This window comes from Macaca nemestrina, chromosome 13 (genome assembly GCF_043159975.1).
Source record: "Macaca nemestrina isolate mMacNem1 chromosome 13, mMacNem.hap1, whole genome shotgun sequence".
NCBI classification, from domain to species: Eukaryota; Metazoa; Chordata; class Mammalia; order Primates; family Cercopithecidae; genus Macaca; species Macaca nemestrina.
This window is the reverse complement of record NC_092137.1, coordinates 66,423,655-66,441,868: the sequence shown is the minus strand read 5'-3', so window position 1 is coordinate 66,441,868 and position 18,214 is coordinate 66,423,655. Positions and strand designations below refer to the sequence as shown.

At 42.4% G+C, this 18,214-nt stretch overlaps 1 long non-coding RNA gene across 2 annotated transcripts; it reads right to left on the bottom strand.

The window, feature by feature from the left end:
• Positions 1-633: 633 nt before the first annotated feature.
• On the bottom strand, positions 634-12,552 carry LOC139357708 (uncharacterized). 2 transcript variants are annotated; one of them, XR_011611312.1, is made up of 4 exons: positions 12,402-12,552; positions 7,290-7,563; positions 6,493-6,597; positions 634-772 (listed from the first exon to the last, which is right to left on the bottom strand). It is a non-coding gene; the product is annotated as an uncharacterized lncRNA (long non-coding RNA). The 2 variants fall into 2 exon arrangements; XR_011611311.1 differs by having other exon boundaries at positions 7,294-7,563.
• Positions 12,553-18,214: the final 5,662 nt, after the last annotated feature.

Genomic DNA, 18,214 nt, shown 5'->3' with positions numbered 1-18,214 from the left:
TTCCTGTGGTAGTTCTTGGAGAAAAACTTCCAATTGTGGGTCTCCACACTCTGCTCTGTCCCTTCGAGTGGGAGCATACAGGTTAGTCCTGCCTCTTATCCTCCATTTTTTTCGCTTCCTTTCTTCCCTTTAAATTTTTCATCTTCTTGAGGGTAATGAGTAAGGTTGTGGCAACTCAGATAAGGTTCCTAAACCCAATGACATAAATGCAAATTTCTAATTTATGACATAAATGCAAATCTAGCTTTGAGCAAAAGTCTACTCCAGGCTAAATGTGAAGCAACTAAAAGCTCTTTAAGCCATTCTGTAAAGGAACTTTACAATAACAATATTTTTCCCAGGGCACCTTGAAGAACTAATATGGATACTTGAAGTAGATTTCTTATTCATTTCTCTTAAATGTATTTGAAATTTATAAGAACAACCATGTGTTCATTCCAATTAAGGACAGATGTGACTGAATTTTATTAATGACCAAGCGACCCCTAACCATCCAGCATGTGATGATAATAATCAAAAAGGCAAGCTTTTTCTTAAGTCAAAACACCCAAACAAAACAAATAAAAAAGAAAAAAACAAAAACTTACTATAGAGGTTCAACTTATATAGACGATATCACAGAAAGAGTTATGAAACACTGACTTCTGCAAGAACAGAAGGGGTTCTTTATTGCTCTTTATATAATTTCCTTTTGTAGATGGCATTCTGAGTAGTAACAAGCAACCAGGTTTCAATGCCAACTTCCTGTTGGAGCCTACATTCAGCTCTCACCCTGTAAAATAAAATGATAAAAAATGAGGGGTTTAGGCATGCCATAATGCACTCACACAGACTCAGAAGTCAGTACCTACTTGACATTATCCTCCTGGAAAGCACAGCATCTGCGACTTACTTGAATTTGGTTTTTAGAAGTCTGTGGAGGGGTTGCATTTGTAGATGAAAATGCAGAATGAAAACTGTATCACCCTGGGAAGTTGAAGCTCTTACGGTTCTCTGAAGTAAGTCTATCATGATTAGTAACAACTTTGGGAATACAGAATGTCAACTGCACCGATATCAGCAATAACAACAGGAGTAATAATAGTCACCTTGCTTGAGCATTCATTGACCAGCCTTAATGCTAAAGGCAGAAGATTGGTCATAATCATTTTACCTTCAGGACAATTCTTAATGTAGGTATTACCACTTTATAGGAAGTATCAAAGTCTCAAGAAAAATGGATAACCTGCTCAGGTTCACATAGGGATAGACACGGGCTTGGAGTCCCAGTACTCTATTGACTGTTCTTCGATTAATTACCCCTCCTCCACGTTTTTGGACTATCTGATGCTGTAACCTGATAAAGGATTTAGTAATGCAGTTTTTCAAGTCAATACTCTGCGGAATCCAAAGTTAGGGCTCATTCACTTATTCACTCACTGGACCCATTCATGTTGCCTTGACACCTTGGCTCAGAGTGAGCTTGAAGTCACTCACAGGTTTCCATCACAATTTGATGTCCAAATCTGTACAAGTGTTGCTGCCAGTTGCTGGTTTGGGGGTTTTCAATTATATGAGGCATAATTGAGTGAGTATATCAAAGATTTCTTATTTAAATATAAAACTTCAGGATATAAATATCACTAAGCAGCCACTAGGTGCCCAACTTCTTATTGAGGAGGCCAAAGAATAAAATCTCTGCTCATTCAGAGAAGAAAAAGTGTAAATGCTCATGAAAATCAAAATAATCTTCAAGCTCTATTTCTCCAGTTATTCTTTCCTGCATTTAGATCAAATAATTGTGAAAAGTTCCAAAAGTTTTCCCCCCTCTTTACCAACCTCCTACATGGTAAAGTTATTTAACACAGTCTTATTTTAGTGGAAGTAACAGGGTTATATCTTGCAAGAACATAGAATGCATTTCATATTTTTGAGTGGAAAACTAACTGCTAAACCCAAACTAGTCTAGACTTTTATAACAGGGCCTCAAAATAATGTGGGAACAGGTGCATTTGTTCCTGGTTTTCTTGCATCCGACAGGCTATCAATAGGTTTTTATCTGGTTTACTGTGGAGGGTCCCTACAACTTAGGTCCTGCCAACTCTGTTGAAGAGGGAAAGAAGATGGATAATGGAAAAAGTTAGAAGAGCACAGGGAAATGATAAGAACAGCAATAATCTAACTCCAGAGACATGTTTTCCTTTCTTTCTAGGAAATTAAAAAACCAGAGTAGAGAAATAATTTGTCTTGATGGACACTAAAGCCAGAGGAAAGAGAAAAGGATACCTTTCTTCCCTCGTGGTCAATGTCTCTAGGCAAAACATAGCACAGCAACAGAAAACAGAGTAAGAGTTGGCTTTTTTTCTGCACCTAACTGGTTCATAGCAGCATCTTTGCTCTTTTGCTCCCCTACCCCCACCCCCCAACTGCAGTGATCTCTCAGATGGCTGGTGCTGAATGTTGCCTGGGTGACACAGCTGCTCAACAGAAACAGAAGAAAGAGCCTCCTCCCCTGAAGCTTGTGGCCTCCTGGTCCCCACAGCCATGCCCCTACCTGCTGCTACCGACCCTCTTCACTCCCTCTACATCCCTAGTGAGTCATAAAGGGCTTGACTAGGGAGAATTTTTACAGACCTTCCTTTTCAATTTGGAAAAAGCTCCCAAGGTGATTATGCTGTGCAGCTGTCCTCCCATTCCCATGCAAAAGCCATTGACTTAGTTTCTCCCTGCTGCTCCAATCCCCATCTCCAGAAATGATACAATTTGCCCAAGATCACACAACCAAGTTTGGGGTAGGAGGAACCCAGGACCCCTGAATCTCAGTTCTGTGCTTTTTCTGCCAAAGCGTTTCTCCCATTGTAAGACAGGGGCTTTTAGTAATGCCAAATAGACAAATATTGCACATTCTCACTCATATGTGAGGGCTAAAAGGTGGATCTCATGGAGGTAGAGAGTAAAAGGGTGGATACCAGAGGCTGGGAAGGGAAGGGTGGAGGAGGGATGAAGAGAAGTTAAGGGGTATAAAAGTACATTTAGAGAAATGGAATGAGTTCTAGTATTTGATAGTACAGTAGGTAAATTAGAGCCAACAATAATTTATTTATATTTCAAAATAGCTAGAAGAGAAGATTCGTAATTCTCTCAAAGCAAAGATAAATGTTTGAAATGATGGGTATACCAGTTACTGATTTTGTCATTAAACCTTGTATACAGCTGTCAAAATATCACATGTACCCCACAAAATATGTACAACTATTACATTAGAGCCAGGCACAGTGGCTCATACATGTAATCCTGGCACTTTGGGAGGCCAAGGTGGGCAGATCACTTGAGGTCAGGAGTTCGAGACCAGCCTGGCCAACATGGTGAAATCCCATCTCTACAAAAAATATAAAAAATTAGCTGGGTGCGGCGGTACACACCTGTAATCCCAGCTATTTGGGAGGCTGAGGCTGGAGAACTGCCTGAACCCGGGAGGCGGAGGTTGCAGTGAGCCAAGATCCTGCCACTGTGCTCCAGCCTGGGCAACAGAGCAATACTCCATCTCAAAAAGAAAAAAAAAAAAAAGAATATAGAGGCTGTCTGCAGGGTTCTAAGAGAGGAAAACAAAGAAAAAAAAGATTAAATATTGATTTAGCTTTCCCCTACCTCTGGGGCAATTGCAACTGCTTATAAAGACCTTGGAATAAAGACAACTGCAGCTGCTTATAAAAACTGACAGAATTTGAGGACTGAAACTATGGGAAGAACGTGGTCTAAGCATCCTCCTCTGGATGAAAAAATGCACAGAACAGAGGTCTCTCTTAGGTCCAGCCTTGAAACATCTCACTGGGGCGACCAAAAAATAGGGCCTCAGGATCCTGAACTTCACCCAGTTCTCCAAAAGTGTTGACCCACTTCCTGCGCCCTCCCTACTGCAGTTGTGCGTGGAATCCTTTGCAGCTGGAAAGAAACGCATCAAAATATCAGGGAGTAGAGCTAGTGATAATTTTAATGTCGTAAAATGCTTCTCATATTTTCCAAATTTTTTTCCATAAACTTATATTGGCTTTATAATTAGAAAAACACATAAGTACCCTTCCCAAAATGAAGGCAACGGCTCTTAGCATAGTTCTTTACAAATGGAAGCATTCTCTAGCCCTCGGCATTTCCATGAGCTCTTCCTGCATCGGGCAATGGCTGAGTGATGGAGTGATGCCTTATCAAATCTAAAGTGAAGGAGCCGAGCTGAGCAGTTCACGCCTGTAGTCCCAGCTACTTGGGAGGCCGAGGCAGAATGATCACTTGAGCCCAGGAGTTTGAAACTGCCCTGAACAACATGGCAGGACTCCATCTCTGAAAAACAAGTTGGGTCTAAACAGACATTCAAAGTCTTCTCTGCTAGTAGCCTGGTTTCTTTCTATAAGATACTTTTAGGGTATCTATCCATCAATCCATCCATCCATCCACCCATCTACTCACTTACCTATTTATCTATCTAACTACAGAATTGTCATTTTCTCTATATCAAAGTCTATTGACCCACTGTAAACTGTCAGGTTGACTTCTCAGAAGGATCAATTAATTTCTGGTGTTTCTTGAGGGGAAGGGTGGGGTAGGGTGGGTGTGTACATTTATTTTAAGAAGGCAAACCTGTGAGTATTCAAATTGCTTAATGTGAAACAGATGCCACAGCTAAGGGCCAGTTACAGCTAAGTGTGGCTGACTTAACTGTACTGGTCCTGGTCCTTCCTTGCAATTTGGCCCTTGAAACAATTTTAATCCTCCCCGTTTCAAGACCAAAAGCTGAAACAAAGGACATAAGCACACAAGGCAGTGAAACCTTAGCAGCTACTTTCAATCTGAGTTAATTGTTTCTTGAGGTTCTGCAAGTGATTTATGCCATCTATAAGCATGCTCAACTGCCACTGGGCCCCCCAGGGGCAGAGATGGATCTGATTTCACGGAGAAGGTGGCTTTTGTTGTAAGCCTGTTCCCTTCTGGAGCTCTGTGTGATGCTCTTTTCCTGGGATTCCCAACCCAGCCTGCTGCATGATCACGGTGTGTAGCAGGGGAGGGCTGAGCAGTCCAGGCAGATCCCATGAAAACTGCGAGGACCCCACACTCCCCACCCAGTTCTGCACAAGAGCCTCCTAAGGGACCGGTGTCCTTTGTGTGTGAGGAGAACTTCTGCCCCTGAAATGGGAGGAAGTAATAGAGATTAAGTGTGGTGTCATTTTCACCATGGTCTCTATGTGCATTTAAGTAAAGAGATTATGTTTTTGTATACATTCCCCAGTTCAGAAGAAGGGATAAAGATTTGGTAGCTTTTAGTTCAATATTGCTTTGCAGGGGTTGTAGAAAAGGGGTGGTGGGTCTGAGATTTATGAACATAAATTAGTCATCACACGAATAAGAAGAAGAATAGAAAACAGTCATAAAGGCAGGAGGCTTGGAATATGAATTCTTTCATTTTGTCCCTATGGACACAGCCTACATATAACAGAATATATTCCCTCTTGGAGTCTATCCTAATATAAAGAGCTATTTTATCTATTGATGAAGTCCCAGTTTTCCATAACAGATACACACAGTATGCTAGGAATGATGGTGGGTGCCTAGGGACATTGCTTATTCCTTAGACATAGGTATTAGTCCCACTTGATAGATGAGAAAACAGAGGCTTCCACAAGCCAAAAAAAAAAAAAAAAAAAAAAAATCCTTCACACAGCTAACTAGCTACAGAGCACCTGCTCTTTTAATTGACCCAGCTTGCCTAATTCTAACAGTCTTGTTGGAAAAGTAACTGCTCCTTTCCATCAGCTCTCTTGAAGGCATCATGTCTGTGCCCTAATGATCATGAGTCCTAGTTCCCCATGTGGGGCACCCAGCATTTACCTCCAGTAAAACTGTTTTCTCACTTGACTGTGATTCCTGCTTTTTATAAGACAAGGCATTCAGGATTTCCAGAGCCCTCTACTCCAGTCATTCTCATCTGATCAAGCACATTGGTGTGGTGAGTTGGAGCCTAACAAGGAACCAACAGAGAATGTGCAGAAGTGAATTGCCACTAATTTTAATGCATGGTTAATGCAAGTGGAGCATGTGCTCAGAAAGGGCTCTACTGCTTTTCTGGAAAATGCCCTTCCACACCAATTGTTTTTAAGTGTTAATTCTGATTAATTATGTGCTATCTTCTCTCTCTCCCCCCGACCTCCGATCCATGTTTTTCTCCCTCCCTTTTTCTTTTTTCTCCTTCTCTGTCCCCATTTTCTTCTCCCTCTTCATAAAAAGCACTGTAGATAACCATGCATCTCTTTCTCCCTGTATATTAATTTTTCAGCATGTCTACTGTTGAAAAGGATTAGGAAAAAGGAACAAGTCGGTAGTTAATATGATCTAAAACTCTCCCAAAGCCTGAAAGACACATCACCACCTGTGCTCCAGCTTTGGCACGTGCTTGGCAGCAAATTGCAAGACTGGGAGGTCATAATCAGGAAAACAGAAACACATTACATTTTAATAATCACCTACCTTTTCAATAGCTTTGAGCTTTCACATGTCACCTCCAGTTACAGGGAACTAAAATCAATCTTCAAGCCCTCTCCCTTTCCACTCAGCAGAAAGAACAGCAGACAACTGGTGACAATTGTCAAAAGGAAAGAACCAATAAATATAAGCTGCATGCTCAAAGCAATTCAGCAAAATCAAGCTCATCAACTTCCCAGCATGGATTTTGTTTTATTCTAAATCAGATACTCATTAATGGGGACCAGTCTTTGAATCATCATTTTATTTACACTAGAGAAATGCAAGACATATTGCCTGGCCACGGAATGAAGTGGCTCTCTCGCTGCTCAGTTATAGGTATTTCCTTCTGTAGCCTTCTGAATTTTCATGCTAATGGAAAACACCCAGGCCAGATGCTCACTAGTAATAAGTTAAAATGACACTAGAAAGTAAACAATTTTTTTTTTTTTTTTGAGACGAGATCTTGCTCTGTCACCCAGGCTGGAGTGCAGTGGCATGATCTCAGCTCACTGCAACCTCCATCTCCCGGGTTCAAGCAATTCTCCTGCCTCAGCCTCCTGAGTAGCTGCCACCATGCCCGGCTAATTTTTTCTTTTTGTATTTTCAGTAGAGACAGGGTTTCCCCACGTTGGCTAGGCTTGTCTTGAACTCCTGACCTCAGGTGTTCCACCTGCCTCGGCCTCCCAAAGTGCTGGGATTACAGGCCTGAGTCATCATGCCCAGCAACAATTTTTTAAATTTTTTTTTTAAAAAAGCACAAAGAACAAATGGCATGACAGGCAAAAAATGAAAAATCTTACCTACCTCAGATGTCAGAATCAAATCATATGGATTATGCTAATTAAAAGGAGAACGACTGACCAGCTCCCTTTAGAGTTTGTGGGAGAGTCATGCCCTGGTTTGAGACAATGCCTGTCTTCTTGTCATCCTGCTAGGAAATAGGGCCACGGAGATGCTTGCCCTTCTTCACAGCTGTGTCTTCCCAGCTCCCATCATAGAGATCAACACACACTAGATGCTCAATAAATGTTGGTGGAATGAAAAAACATCGGCATTCTGGGAGGTGCCCTTTCTCTGTTAAAGGTTAAGAATATTTTAATTCACTAATAATCAACATAGTTTTTAGTCTATAGGCAAAGAATTAACATTCTCCTCCAACACCACTCTGATCTGATGTGAGAACCATTCAAGTGAAATCTTCACCACCCATTTCCTCTACCACTCAGCACTTTTCCTCTAGATTTAGTTTAGCTAGACAGAAACCTCAACACTGTAGGTGCTGGCTGCCTTTCAGTCATTTGCACTTGTGAAGAATCCTTCCCATCTTCAAGGGCCCTAAGGAGATGCTCCTCAGAGGGTGGTGGAAGGTTAGGCACTGTGCAATGGGTGGCAGATATATCATTTGCTCTTAGAAAGTTTTGCTTGTTTGTTTGTTTGTTTTTTGAGATGGAGTTTCACTCTTGTTGGCCAGGCTGAAGTGCAATGGCCCGATCTCGGCTCACCACAACCTTCACCTCCCAAGTTCAAGCAATTCTCCTGCCTCAGCCTGCTGAGTAGCTGGGATTACAGGCATGGGCCACCACGTCTGGCTAATTTTGTATTTTTAGTAGAAACGGGGTTTCTCTATGTTGGTCAGCCTGGTCTCAAACGTCCAACCTCAGGTGTTGCGCCCGCCTCGGCCTCCCAAAGTGCTGGGATTAAAGGCATGAGCTACCATGCCCAGCCAGAAAGCTGTTTTTTTTTGTTTGTTTTTTGTTTTTTGTTTTTTTTAAGATAACAGAGCCAGTCAGAACCGATGCCTGCTCTTGTAGGGGGCTGTACTGGTTGTGCTTTGTACCTTCTGTGAAGTTATAAAGAGGAAGGCACACCAAGAAGCCTCTTGTGAATCAGTTAACAGAATACCTTACAACATGCCATGCATCTAGTTTCCACTCTTTCAGGAGGCTGTGCGGTTTTCAGGGTTTTGAACAACCTCTCTTAATTCCGTGTTGTATTTTCACAGCGTTTTCCAGTTCATGAGCATTAAACATAATTATCTCAGTTACCCTGAGATAATACTCTATGAGGTAGGTATTATTCTCATCCTTCCATATGAGGAAGCTTATTTTAAATCACTGCCATTCTCAATAATAAGTGACTCTCTTTGCACAGCACCATGGTGTTCACAGAGAGACCTTTGACCTTCTAATTAATTGCTCACTCTTCTCGTGATCTCCAGGACCTCCTTCCCTTGTATCTCCTATCTTTAGCCAAGATGCTTCTTGATAGGTGGATTCCTTTCAGTGTTTTTATTATTATTATTATTTTCCTGTGATACCTTGACCTAATCAGAGAAAGCCCTCTGAATCTCTAAAAATAGACAATTGTCTGACAAAAACAAAACAAAACAAAAAACAGACAAGGAAGAGAGATGTTTCTGAACTTGAGGATTTTGGAGAGCAACCCACATACAGATGGTGTGTAATATTCACTAAATACCAAATGCTGGTTTCCATGCCTGGCTCCTTGTTGCTATTTCCTGGTCACTTTGAACTGACTTATCAAATAGAATAGATTCCTTGATACATATGTTGGTATTTGAAGTCGTGGTGGGAACAAGGCCTTCCATTTGTTTCAAGTTTTACTCTTTAAAAATGTTTATAAAAACCCATCTTAGAAAAGGAATCTCAGTCAAAACCCACTATGACTTTGGTGTCCACCCATTTCAAGGAATGATGCCAACCACTAGGATTCTTATTAAGAACAACTCCAACAGGCTCCATTCTCCACAGGGAAATTGATGAAGATTCCTGGAGGTGCCAGCAGACAGATGCTGTTAATATAAGTTTCAGAAAGTAGAATGTTGAGACTTGAATATGAGGGCACCCAATAAATAATATTTTTCTTCCTCCCCCAAGTACTGAATCAAATGAAATAAGAAAAACCAGTTAATATTTGGAGACTCAACTACCATCCTCATTGCTGAAAAGACCCAGGAGAAGGACATACTTTGGGATGAGAACCAAGAAGCCTTGATAACTTCCTGTATGTCCCTTTCTCTCTCCTATTTAGACCTGGGAACAGTTGACTCAAGGAAGTTTTAGTCTGCAGAGCAGACACCTTCATCCATAACCCTGTCTTAAACTGGTCTGGGTGGAAAGGGCAGTAGGAGAATAGACTAATTAAGCTCTATCCAGCCGAGAAACAAGAAACAATGCCTGCTGCCCACTAGTTCTGAATTCACTCCTCCTCTGTGTGGGAAAATCACTTGACCTTTGTGGGCCTTGATGTCTTCAGCTTTAAAAAAAGGGGGGTCAGGCTGGGAGACAGCTATGACCCAATCTAGGTCTGGAATTCTATGGTTAGCCCCCACAGTGACCCTGATGAGATCCAAGCCACATTGCGCTTTCTCCCTTAAGGTGTCAGTTCCCTTTGCTGAGGTTCGTGGTCAAAGATCACACCCCCGAGACTCACCAATCACCTCCTAAAGGATGGCGATCGTGGTGGTGACTCAGTGCCCATCTGCCTCCACCACCAGAAAAATCACTCCAAGTGCACAGGTCAGGAGGAACATCTCCGACCACAAAGAGCACTTTATCATCAAACTAGTCCCTGGGAATATATAGGCCTGTCTGTTTCCTAATGATTCCAAGGCAATACTGAAGAACACTATTATGAAGATTATGTTGCAGCTGGCTGGTGAAGAACAATGAAAAACCAAGGTACTAGAGACTGTGGATTCTGAATTTGGCTTAGCACTAGCAAGCCATGTGTCCTTCATATCTCTGGGCCTCTCTCCTCAGATACAAGGTGATGGCACTAGCAGTTTTCAAGCTTGTTTTCTCCTTTTAAAAAATATAAAATCTTAGATGGAATCTTAATATATAATATGAGTAAAAATAAAACTGCTCTTCTCCTTGTGAAGGGAGACTCTCCCACCCATGCCACCACTTTTCTCCCTCCCTCCGGGTATCATCTCCAACCCCAACCATGCTGAACCCTGAGGTCTCATGGATCACTTGCCTGAGAAGAATTTCCCTGTGCCAGGCTAACTTTGGGGGCAACATTGCATCCTGATGTCATATCCATTTGACAGCCCACCCAGTTTTCCTGAAGCTATATACTGGTTAGTTCTGAGAAACCATTAAAGAAAAACTGAATCATGGGCCAGGCATGGTGGCTCAACACCTGTAAAACCAGTACTTTGGGAGGCCAAGGCAGGTGGATCATTCAAGGTCAGGAGTTCAAGACCAGCCTGGCCAACATGGTGAAACTCTGTCTCTACTAAAAATACAAAAATTAGCCAGGCGGTAGTGGCACACGCCTGTAATCCCAGCTTCTTGGGGGACTGAGGCAGGAGAATCGCTTGAGCCTGGGAGGCAGAGGTTGCATTGAGCCGAGATCACACCACTGCACTACAGCCTGGGTGACAGAGTGAGACCCTGTCTCAAAAACAAAAGAAAAAGAAAACCTGAATCATGGGTTTACAAGTGATGTGAGCCAATTATTAACAGAGTTAGAAAATAAAGACAGCAAACAAAATATACTTGAGCTCTCAGTGCAAGACTAAACTTTGTCTCAACAGGGAGACTGAGAGAATAGGGTGGAGCATAAAGGGACAGCACTATTATTAAATAATTTAGCTAAAAAGATATTCTTCTCACTACTCCATGATGCACAGTCCAGACACACAGCGTGAGGCTTTTACCATGAAGAAATGTGAGGAGGGCGAGCTTCCTCTCCTGAGAGAATGCCTCTCTCTCACACGAAACGTGAAGAGTTTTGGCCTTCAGAAGAGCTGGCCCCATCCTCCGGTCAGCCAGCCCCTCGTATATCTCCTCTGCATGTGTTAATTCTTTTGAAGGTGATGGGGGTTCTTTGCATGGAAGATATATGCAGCTCGATGGCGGGAAGTGAGATCCTAATTATCTGCAGCTGACAACCTTTCAGGGCCCATTATAAAAGAAACGTCTGCACCAGGCCCTCAGAGCCCTATATCCCAGCTCTAGGGAGTTTGAGGGAGCAACAAGGAGCGATTCCGAGAGCCTGATTTATCAGGGAAGATTAGAAGAGTTACATCTATAGTCTGGTGAAACAATGACAGAGGGGGAGCAGGCTAATGGTTGACAAAGGGGCAGAAGAAAGAGAAGAGATTTATGTAGCCTGGTTCGAGGATGAGCAATCAGAGGCATGGAATGAAATGAAGACGGGAAAGAAAGTCCTGAGTAAATATCAGGGAAACTTTCTGCACTGATTTATTAGACAGATGAGCAAATCTTCCAAATGAGGCTTCATCCTCACCCAGAGAAAAAGCAAGCCTACATAAATGTGTCACGGCCATTTGTCTCTGTCACTGTGGGACCAGTCATGATACCTAGCTTGGCTTTCTATCTTTCTCTTGATGAGTGTCCTTAAAAGTCAGAGTCGACCCTTTTCTGAGATCTCTATGGGGGCTCTGAGAAGCTCTTAAAGGGAGCGGAGCACATGTCTGCAATTCTAGGCTCAGCCACTTGCTAAACATCACCAAAACTTACTATCTACTTTACAGTTTTCAGAGGAGACAGAATGCACTTGTCCATGGTACCCAGCCCAAAATCTCTCTGGGGATGGAGACGGGCTTATGCTCAGGAGAAAAGTCAGGATACATCAAGATTCCATTAATGTTCTGTCAGCAGGGGCATATGGAAACCTTCTGGTGAATTATACTACCTACTGAGTGCCTCCATCTGATTCTGACCTGGATAGAGAATCTCTTATGTGCTCCTTCAGTTCCTCCCAGACTCTCCTTGTACCAAGCACTCCCGTAGCAACCTGTTCTGCCTGGGCTCCATCTAACACTCTGCAGACTCCACCTGACCCACCTGGCCTCCTGTCTTGGGGCTTCCCTGTTGCTACAGAGAAGCAGGATGCCCAAGAGCCCACCAAACACCCACCTTATGCAATCTGAAAGTGATATGGAGTTAATGTACAGTGGGGAAGAATTTGGCCCATGAGAGATGGGAGCTGGTAGATAAATTCGTTCCGTCTCCTCCCAGATACACTGTCTGGTTACACAGTTTGTGTGGCTTCCTGGGGGTACAGTCCTGCAAGAACAAGCAATTAGTCAGACTTCAGTGGCAGCCAGAGGGGTAAGACATCCTAATCCTGGCTCTCCCTCCTTCCCTTTCCCCTCACCTCTGCTCCCTGAGACCGTACCTTCTAACAGAATAATAGCACAACAACTTTCACTAAAGTTATGCTTTCTTGGGGATCCCAGGCTAAAATGTGACCAAATGATTGTTGGAGAAGAGTTAGTACACTGTCTGAATAATGGCATGAATGTCTTTGGTTATTTGGCCTGGGCACCTGATCCAGACATTTCTCCTAGGAATTCCATAGAATTGTCTCCTTCCAACCTCAGCCCCCTAATGCAGACCCCATGACTGACTCCCATTACAGTCCTGACACTGAGGTATTTTGGTGTCTCCACTGGCTTACTCTATTGGAGACCGAGATGGAGGACCAAGCCAGGCTGGTGTTTCCTATGCTGTCCCTGATGGGAACTGAGATATAATACACAAGTAAGTCAGAAATCTGGGGTGCTGATGGTCAGCCCCTTGGAGGTCACCCGGGAGGTCACTGACTAGTCTGTAGCCTTTCCATTCAGCTGTAAGGTCCCCCTACCACAACTATCTTTGATTCTATTCTTTGTGTCACAGGCATTACAGGTCTAGTCAAGCACTGGCAAATTCAGAATCTTCAAAAGATCTTAATCTCTATATTACCAAAAACCCAGTCTTTGGCCCTCCAAAGAGAGGCTCTGCAACTCTATATTCTCTGTAAATGCTGAGGGCTTTTTCCTCTTGTTTTGTTTTTAGTGTGTGTTTTAAGTTCAACTGTTTTTATGCCCCCCACCAAAAGAAAAAAAATTCCATTGTAACCCATTATGGGTTAGTGAATTCCCAAACCGTTCAAAAATACTTTAAAGTTCTTTTGGGACATAGCCAGATACTTAATATTGTATTACATTTTATAGTTGTCACTTAATCAAGCTATTTAATATTATAGTACATTTTAAAACTGTCACTTAATCACATTTTCTTGACCCTTTTATGGGAATTAAAGATCACTGTAGATAAAAAATGGCATGCTTTAGTTTAAATAGATTCAGTATGTCCAGTTTGACAGTTACTTCTGAGACATTAAAAGAATTTTCTGTGATTAATGTGACCCACACACGTTAAATGGTGTAATGTTCCATTTCTTCAGCCATTAGCGGAAACAGCATCAGACAGAAGGAGCCAAAATGTAGCCAACTGTATGTAAAGCCGGGTGGTGGGGTGGGGAGGGGGGAGTCTAAAGATAATATAGAGCCAGGCAGCCTGAGATAAGAGGGAGATTTCTACTGATTTAATATTTGCTTTCTCTGGGCATCTCGAGAGTGAAGTCGGAGGAACACAAAGGTCAGACGCTGGTAATGGAGTGGGTGCCGGTCCGGCAACACAGCCCTGGTCGGGGACCGCTCTTCACCAGGGGGCTGCATCTCAGGCAGGCGAGCGCAGTTCTTCGGTGCTTATTATAAATGATTGATGAACGTTGCTTCTAAATTTAGAAAAGCTCTCTAAATGGACATTTACTCACAAGAAGAAGAAAAAAAAAAAACTCTTCTGAAAGGTCTGTCCCTGGAACGGTTTTGTTTATGGCACCGCGATAGTTCTGGGCAATTAATCCAGAATTGCGTCACTGAAAGATTTTATATTCTTAAGTGTTCACTCATGTAGTTAAATTATGTCCTTTTTCAAACATGTTTCAAAGAATTGTACTGGGTTTTAAAAATCCTGGTCCCTAAATCCTACTTGTTTGTTTAATTAATCTGAAAATAACTACTCGTGCTCTGTTTCTTAATCACAGATCAGATACACTGTATTTGTTAGCAGCTGTGAATGAAAGCATGTCCCAGTGTGTTTTTCTTGATTGTTTAATAAGAGTTGAATAATACCCTATTTAATCCATCAAGTAGGACATTACAATAACATTGATCTTTTGTATGACAGCAAATTTGTTTGATAACAGAATAGAACAGAATATAACCAAATCAGTGTCAGAAATGCATTTCAGAGGATCCAATTAAAAACACCCATACACATGCCAGATACTGAGCGACAGGGCAAAGAAACCAGGCACAGCAAGACACAGAGGGGAGAAGGGTCCAGAGGGAAAATCTAGCTTTGCAAAATGCCCAGACCTTACTCAGATGACACAAGACAAACACTTCACTGCAAGGACTCCACATCCTAGGCATGTGGCTATTTTGGCTCATCAGGGTCAACCTACTCTAAGGTCAGAATGGACACACCAGACCCTTAGGTAGAGGCCTATTGTGCTCCTCCTTTGTTGGTTCAAATGCTGTAATTCCTGGGGTCAAAGATGGCCAGATCCTGCATCACTTAGCACCTCTCCTTTGCCCTCCAGCTACCACATTGCAAGGGCTCCTTGGGGATGCTATTGTTCACAGCCCAGCATCCTTCCCCTGTCTCCAAACCTGTATGTGAGACACCCTTGCTTTTCAGCGCCCTTTATCTCCAGGAAGGAACTGGTTCGGAGGATCATGCAAGACCGCATCTTTGTGGACTTTAGGAGGACAAGGTCAGCCCTAGTGTTTATTTGCACACATGTTTATTCGATGTTTACAATTGTACCCTTCCCTTCAGAACCCAGCACAGAGGTGTAACAAAGCCTCTCTCTACATGTCAAAAACAGATAATGCTGCAAAGAGAAAAGGAGGTATAGCAACAAACACAAATTCTCAAAGTGCTCAGTTTTGAGAGTCATTATCTTGTCCCAAAAGTTTAGTCGCTGTTTCGCACAAAGCTGTTCATTACACACACGCAGACACCCCACATACATCTTAGAAAAATAATTGTCGAGATCGACTAGTTGTGTACAAATACCAAATTGTCTAAGTAAATTAAACCTTTTTTTCTTCAGGATGATTTATGTGCAGACACCAACTAGATTCAATGTGCTGTCCCTCTCCTAGACAAGGTGCTAGTATAGCCAGCCAATAAGCAGTGGAGGGGATGCAGAGAATTCTCTTTATGTCACGTTGGGGAAAGGACAGTTGTATTTGAATATGCTCCTAGAAAAAGAAATAAATAGCCATTGGAAACACCTGCACTCTCTTTAGGAGTTTTTTATTAATTTTCATAAAAGCATAAACCTCAGCTTTTGAAGAAGACGGAATGAAAGATCATAAATGTAGGGTCTGTCATTTACCAGTGAGTATAAGGTGAGAAGGCAAAAAAAATACATATTATCGAATTTCCTAAATCAACCTGAAGCTGTGCTGATGGTTTTCTGCTAACCCACAGTGCAGGAGAAATTTAATTGTTACTACATTTTAAAAACATTTACACCTCACACCCGAATTTTCTCTGTCACTCACACTTTGTCTTCATCTCCTCAAAGAGGGGAAATATCCAGGATGATCTCATGGGTCTAGAAAGTTGAGGAGTCTTTGTTTTAATTCCTCCTTAGTTTTTCCTCACCAGCCTCCCCCATCTGACGTTATTATAATTCCTTCCCTGCCTTTCCATTCGCTTCCTCCTTCCTTATTCTTTTGTTCTCTGACTAATCTTCCCTTTTGTATTAATGAAGTCCTTTGTAGTTTCTTTTCAAATCTTCAAGTGGATCCCTTTGTGACTTATGTTTTTTATTCTTTTTTTTTTTTTTTACCTGATAGGGCCTTTTTAAACAACCCATGAAAATTATTAATACTTCCATCCTCTTTGGCACTGTACCACGGTCCTTAAAACATTCTATTACATTTCTGATCTGAAATGGCTTTCTCTTGACCCAGAAGTATTGGCAAATTACAGACCCCAAGCCAATCTTTTATGGAGAAGGTCTGAGAGCAAGTGGTAGCCTTTCAAGTACTTAACCATGGAGTCATAATCTCTATGACAAATAGCCTCTTGCTTTGCAGTTACGGCTAGTTTACTATGCATATGGCTAAGAGAGCGCCCCTTAAAGTGGTCAGGGACTTTTTCCTAAACCCCCTCCCAGGTGTCACATCACTCCTTTTTACTGGTCTTGTTAGAGGGACAGCATTAGCCCCACAGATCACCAGAGCTTCCTGACCAGCTGCCAGGCTGTAAAGCACGTGGAATTGGGGTGGTCGATCCAAAGACATCAACATGTCACTCTTGATGATCATTCATCTGCAACAGAAATAGCCCATGGTGCCTCAGAAATCGATGTGGAGACCACCGCTCTTCAACATTATTGCCACTAATTATTAAGATGAATGCGGTGATTAATGGGAGTGATGCTTTTGCGCTTTATGCAAATGAAGAGCTCATGCATATACATGGCGGAGGGGGTTCACCAACCTGGTGCCCAGAACAACGTTGCTGTTCAGCCCCCTTATTCAGCTGTCACTGTGACCCAGGTGCAACAACTTAGAGCGATTTAAAAAGAAATGCTAAAAATGAATTGTTGATCAGCAGCCTCAGGCAGCCTTTTGGAAATTCCCATCTATTTCTATGAGGGCCGTGCCTTGATTAGGGAGAGCTCAATCAAGTAAATAACCAGGGTTGTTAAGGATGCTGATAGCCTATGGTCCTGCATTGGCGATATCTGGAGGAAAGAATGGGTGAGGAAGGAGAAAGTGCAACTTACGCTGTGATGAGACGGTAAACTGAGGCAAGCCAACCTCTCTGGGTTTTAGTTTTCTCCTTGGCAAAAATGAGGGCATTCAATTAAATACCATAAAGCTCCTTCAGGCCAGGAGCGGTGGCTCACGCCTGTAATCCCAGCACTTTGGGAGGCGAGGCGGGCAGATCACTTGAGGTCAGGAGTTCGAGACTAGTCTGGCCACCATGGCAAAACATCATCTCTACTAAAAATACAAAAATTAGCCCGGCATGGTGGCACACACCTGTAGTCCCAGCTACTTAGGAGGCTGAGGCAGGAGAATCGCTTGAACCCAGGAGGTGGAAGTTTCAGTAAGGTGAGATCGCACCTCTGCACTCCAGCCTGGGCGACAGAGGGAGACCCTGTCTCAAAGAAAAAAAAAAAAAAACTCCCTCAAACCTTAGAATTATAGGATCCTACAAGGCACAGGATAAGTGGGATACAGGCATGCAGGCTTTTGTCTTCTACTCGGTATGAACACTTTCTGACACAATAACCTCTAATATAACAGATCTTTCATTACTTGTTATATTCTACAAGCATATACTTCAGTAATTCAGCCAACCTCCTCTCATCCTCCATCCTTTAACTCTGAAGGATTTCCAGGATTCAAGGTTGGGGTAACAGTATACAAAGGATGGAGTAAGAGTTCTGTAGTCAGGCCTAAGTGTGAGTCCTGAATCTTCCCCTACCAGCTAAGTGACAGACCTTCAGTACTGTCACTTACCAAATGGAGAGAATAACTGCATATGCCTGACAGAGTTATATTAAGGAGTGAAGGGGATAAAGTAGGTGAAGTGCCTGGTACATAGAAAGCCCTAGATAAGTGAAACAGAAATACAATTTTTCCTCTGTCTGCACTGGCTGGCATAAGGAGTAGAGGTCAAGGCTTAAATCATAATTCTTAAAGGACCATAGAATATCTTCAGGTTCAGCTCTTGCTTTCCAAACAGGCAGGATACCCTCCTTATTGTGATTACAATGACACAATGATGACAATAGTCATTTATGCTTGGGTGCTCATTTTTTTATTTTATCAACATTTTGTTCTTTCAGATTTCTAGATGGACTA